A 6,380-nucleotide genomic window follows, 5' to 3' on the forward strand; every position below is an offset into this window, starting at 1 on the left:
GAGTTACAGGTTCTAGTGTTGTGACCTTCGCTCCCGCAACGACGATAATTAGATCGTTTCTTTCTACCCTCATCCATTCGTTGGCAATTCTCCTAGACTTAGGCCTCCCTTTACCCCGAATTTGATTGGGATCATGTCTAAGTTCAAAGCCCGTGTATTGTGGCCATGACCTCTTATCGATCATTGGCATAAAGTAATGTTCATATGTACTTGCACAACTTTGAGATGTATAGCACAGATCCAAGAACCTCTCATATGAAACGTGTCGTTTGATGCAAACAGCAAGTACATGTGAACAAGGTAGGTGGTATATCTCAAGTTTGTTACATGTGCACTTCATTTGATTCAAGTCTACATGTTGAATCTTACCCCCCTTGGACGATCCTCTAGTTCCCCTCCCAGTCTTAACTTCGAATACACCTCTTCAATAATCAAATGCGATTATGTCATGGAAATTTTTCTTCTCGGTATTTTTATTGATAATCCCGGTGGCATGCGCTGTGTACATGTGTCCTCCAAGTAACCATGCGCTAGCACGTTCACGTATTTGAACAAAGTAGTCGTTTACCTGATAGAAGGTGAATTCAACAAGTGTTGTAAAAGGTAAGAAACGTACACCCTTCATCACATAGTTGAAAACTTCAACTAAGTTCGTGTTAGTAATGCCATAACTATGACCTCCATCATGACACAGCGACCACTTAGACATATCACCCACGTCATCAATCCAGAAAATTGCCTCTCGTTTTGCAGTCGCAATTGCCTTTAAACCATTCATTACCTTAAGTTGTTGTCTTTGCTCACCTGTTTTACCAAACAACTTCTTCAACTGAACAATACCCATAGCACGATTGAAGTTGCTAAGCAAATGGCGTAAGCAAAACCTATGATAAGCATTAGGTGGTTGCCACTCCGGCTCTTCCATGGTGGCTAATGGAAAGATTCCCTAATCACCATCTTGGGCAATGGCAGTCAATAAGGTATGACGATATTTACCATACAAGTGTGTGCCGTCAATGGCGATAAGAGGTTTACACTATTTGAAGCCTTCAATGCAAGGTTTAAAGGCCCAAAAGACACGTTGGAAGGTCCTAATATTAGGTCTCACATATACACCCGTGTCATTGTCCTCCTTAAAATACCACTTAAGTACTAACCCCGAGTTGGAATAATGCAAAGCTTTTAAAAAGCGTGGAAGGAGTGAGTAAGAACCTTCCCAGGTCCTGTAAATGGACAACAAGGCTTGTTGCTTTGCACATCACGCTCGCTTATAATTCACATCCACACCAAAACGATCTTTAACCATCTGTCGTACGACAGATACCTTAATGGATGGGTCTTTAGCAACATAATTTCTAATGACATTGTTAATGACAGAAGATGTCAAGTGAATGTGTCCAGCCAAAATAGTGTCACTACCCAATACATAAGAACCATGCTTACCCTTATACGTAACAATACGCCATGAAGATAAATAAGAAACAAACGTAGCCCTAAGTCTCCACGAAGAACCCCGCTTACACTTCAAGGTAAGGACAGTTTGGTTCGAGGTCTCCATTCTGTACTCCATATTTCTGCGAATATGATACACTCTGATAGCTTTCAACAACACTTCCTTGCTATCAAACATCATACCCTTCTCAAACTCTCCGTCTTCGGTGTATGTGGTATCACAAGCCCAAGTTCTCTATGAGTTTTCCTCCTCATACTCGTCTAAAGGTGGACATAGGACATAAGGTGTAGGAGGAATGGTAATAGGAATGTTGCCTAGGGTCATGTTATTTACTAGCGCATCCTCATCGACATCCACATCGTCCTCAGAAGGATCGTCAATGAACTCATTACTCTCATTTCCATCATCCCAAGCTCTCATCTCAGCAGTTTCTCCTAAGTTATCCATTGAATCAATTGGAACTTGATTCGTAGGGGGTTGAGAAAAAGTACAAGATGCGGAAGAAACGACGGGATTTACAGTTTCCTGAGTTAAAATAGGCATAGGGGTTGGAGTAGGATTAGAAGCAACTACATTCCCTAATGGTACTTCTTCTACGTATAACTCCAAAGAGGGAATTTGGGTGGACTTTGAATGCTCCCACATAGCATCTATAGCCTCATCATCCTCAACAGGAAAGACAAGCAATTCTCCACTCATGTCATATTTAAAGCTTATAATTACGGTACTTCTAGTAGGGTCCAATCCAATCTTAGAACATGTAAAACGTTTAAAGTGGTTCCAATCCATGTTCGAATTGCATGCAAACAACTTACGTCTTCCCCCAACATAATGAATTTTGCCACTACTTTCTCGAATACAACCACTCCAAAAAACATACTATAGTCAGGCAAAATGATGTCATTTTCAACATTAATACAAAGAAAATCAACATCATTATCAACTTCATGTCCATACAAGTATATTATATTCATTTGATTATAATCTTTTTTGGTCTAAAAATTATTAAAATCCATAATGTAACTAAGTTCATACATATATAATACACATAAAATCCAAATAATAAATCAATTCATAAGTTCATAAATAATATTTCTAATACCAATATCAACATCAACATTTCTAATAATATTATCAACATTGAATTCAACTAATCAACAACATTACTTCATTCAAAAAACAACATAAAGCTATAAAAACAATTAAAAATTACCTTCAATACTTATGGATTATTAAGAAGAGTCTTGATTTAACAACTAGTAACCTACATTTGAAAAAATAAGCAAATTTGATTATAACCCTAAAAAACTACATATACACCAAAAAAACACAAACAAGTTTACCTTTGAGCAAGCTAGAGTATCCCACACTAATTTTGAAGTGCCAAATTGAAAGAGAAATGCAAGAATTGATGGATTGAATCAATGGTTTTAGAGGGAGAATGTCGAGTGTGAAGGTATGGTTTTGAGAAATGGAAAAAAATGGGAAAAAAGGAAGTTGATCCGTGTTTTTGTGCAGCAGATCTGTTCGCAGTTAGTAACTGCAAACACCCAAACATGAAAAAATAGCTATTCGCAGTTACTAACTGCGAACAACTATTTTGTCCTATTTGGCTATTCGCAGTTACTAACTGCGAACAACTCCAAACCACAGGTTTTGGATTTTCATGCTTACTTTTGGAATAATTTTGAAACTTAGATTATTTGGTTCATTTTTTTTATTTTTTCACTTATTGATTTCAAATTTTCATTATTAATGTTAGTTTTTTAGCTACTGCTTCGAACCCGATTTTAGAGACTCTTAACTTTTTTTATGTATACAAGTACTGATTTTTTTGTATATTCTTGTAAGTGTAAGCGATATAGAATAATTTAATTTCTTCAGTTGATTATTTGTTATTGCTCGATATCTTAGATTTTTTTTTTCCAACTGTAGGATTTAATTACATATTTGCGTAGTTCATAGCTTTTTGCTAATATTTCGGTAATTGGTGGCTATTTATTTTTTAATCTTTTTTAAAGATATAGTCGGTAGGATTCTAGTGATTATCGTATAATATTTTTATATTTTCAAGTGAGAAACATTTAATATAAGTATTGGACAAAAGTGTGGTTGATTTTTTTTTTGTGTTTTTCTCTATGAACTAGTTTACTTTTACAAATTAGAACTGTCCTTTGAAAATATAATATTTTATCAACCGTCACAAAAAAAATAATCGAATACTTATTCATTTTCAAGGGCCTACAAATTAATTTCGTTTAGAGCCACTAAAGACTTTTGGACATTGTCATGGGAAAGAGAGTGCAGCCGCAGAGAAGCTAATAGAAAGATTATGATTGCAAATCACTCTTATGCCGCTGTGCTTGGATAGCTCATTGGTATGCTCATGTACAAAAGAATGACGTGATTCCCTTTTTGTAATTGGATAGCTGAACCATTCTCATGCATTCATTTTAGCCGATATAGCAACAATGTAATTCGTACAGTATCAATTTCTTGTACAACTCTTCCTATGGTTTTCTTTGATTTTATCTAGCCTAGCACTTAAAAATTAAATATGTTGTGAATTGACTAGAAAATCAATGTAACAATTTTGGATTCTTTTTTTGTTAAATGGTTTGTGAATTTTGAGGATGATGATACGTAGATTGTTGGTTGATAAGTGTATGATGCAGCTTCGATAATTACCAATCATATGTCTAAGGGCTAAGGCACAACAACGGCAGCCCCAAAAACCAGTTTCGATGCTTACGAATTCAAAAATTGTATAACTTCTTTGTTTTTGAATTTCAGGAATCATTATCATGATACCCAGAATATCCCGCTAACAGAAGTTATGATCAAGGTATGGGGGCGGTTGGACAACATTAGATCATCCCATAGTAAAAGTCGATAAGAAGGTTGCGGCCAATGAGTCACAAAATCATGTTCATTTTCATCCTCCTCTTCATCGCCTTCATCTTCATCGGATTTCTGAAGAAAACTGAGCCTGAAAGTAAGAGAGATCACCTAGGTCCTTTAAAGAAAACTGAGCAGCAAGGGTTATGACAAAATTGTTCAAGAGCATTGTCATCACTTGCAAAAATAATAATAGCATCAGCATAAATTAAGACATATATGCGAATATTATTAAGCAAATAGACAAACAACGATGAGTCAGATATGGAGTTTATGAAACCCAAGGATAGCAAAAAAGAACTCAATTGCTTAAACCAAGCACAAGGTGCTTATTTGAGCTTGTAGAGAGTTTTTTTTAACTTACAGACATAGTTAGGATTAGTAGCATCAGTGTAACCTGGAGGTTGTTTCACAAAAACAACATCATGGAGTTGACCTTGTAGAAAAGCATTATTGATATCTAACTGACGCAATTTTCAACCACTGATAATTGCAAGAGTGAGGACAACTCTAATAGTAGTTGGTTTTATAACAGGACTATAGGTTTCTGTGTAATCAATACTTTCATGTTGATAAAAACCTTTAGCCACAAGCCGTGCTTTGTACTGAGTAATGGCACCAGTGGCATCACATTTTATTCTATAAATCCACTTGGTGCCAACAATGTTCTGAGTAGAACAAGGAGGAACCAATTCCCATGTATTATTTTTTAACAACGCGTTGAACTCACTGTCCATAGCATGTCTCCATCGTGAATCTTTAAAAGCCTGAGTGATAGTTCTTGGTTCAGTTTCTTGAGGTGTTAATTGAGCCATTAAGTTCAGTTTCTTGATAGGTTTCCGAACATTATTTTGGAGTCTAAATGGTCAAGGGGGTGGAAACCTGCTGTGTAGGGGAAGGAGTGCTAGACATAGTCAGAAATGGGGCCAAGGACGATGTAGTGTTAGAGTTAGAACCAATAATATCTCGCAAGGATAAAGATAGAAAAGCAGAGGTATTGGACACAACATGAGTTTCATGACAAGGGGGTTGTTGCGAAAGAATAACAAGATCAAAAGGACACCAATCATGAATAGAAGGTAGTTTAGTTGACGAAGCAATATGGGAAAAGGGTATTCATTTTCAACAAATCTAACATGCCTAGAAACATATATTTTCTAGGAGGTGGGATCTAAGCAGTTGTAAGAACTTTGGGAAGAGGAATAACCTACAAAAACACATGCAAGGGATTTAGGCTCTAACTTATGTTTCGCATACGGTTTCAACCAAGGATAATATAAACACCCAAAAGATTTAAGTTTAGAGTGATTGGGGTCCCTGCCGAACAATTTGGAGTAGGGGATATCATTTTAGATGATAGGGGTGGGCATGCGATTAATTAAGTAAACAGCCGTGACAAACGTAAGAGTCAATAAATGATAGGCATAGAGGAATTGAGTGAGTAAAGATTGACCAGTTCCTACAATATGTCTATGACGTCGTTCAGAGCAACCATTATGTTGTGTGTGAGGAGGAGTTATAAGCCAAGTTATTCCTGCCAATGATAGAAAATCTCTTAACTTTAAATATTCTCCCCCATTGTCAGAATATAAGTGAAAAGTAGGCGAGCTGAAAAAGCTTTTCTACTAAAGCCTTAAGCCGAATAAAACACTCTTTAGTATCTGTATTGGATTTGCATTTGAGAGGATAATAATATATTTTGTAAAATGATCTACAAAAATAATATAGTATTTATAACTATCAAATGAGAGAATAGGAAAAGTCCGCAAGTCAGTGTAAATGTATTGTAGAGGAGCAGTGAAAGAAATAGTGAATTTAGCAAACGGCAAACGATGCATTTTATTAACATTACATGAATGACAATTACATTCTATATTTTTTGAAATAGAAACTTGAATGCGAGAACAAATTTGTTTAAGGATTTGCAACGATGGATGTCCTAGTCTATGATGCAAAGTAAGTAAACTAGGTGTAGCTCGAGTTGTATAGGCGAAAGGAGTGGTGGAGAGAACTTCATAAACACCTTGCT

Source organism: Amaranthus tricolor, chromosome 9, assembly GCF_026212465.1.
Source record: "Amaranthus tricolor cultivar Red isolate AtriRed21 chromosome 9, ASM2621246v1, whole genome shotgun sequence".
Classification (NCBI taxonomy): Eukaryota; Viridiplantae; Streptophyta; class Magnoliopsida; order Caryophyllales; family Amaranthaceae; genus Amaranthus; species Amaranthus tricolor.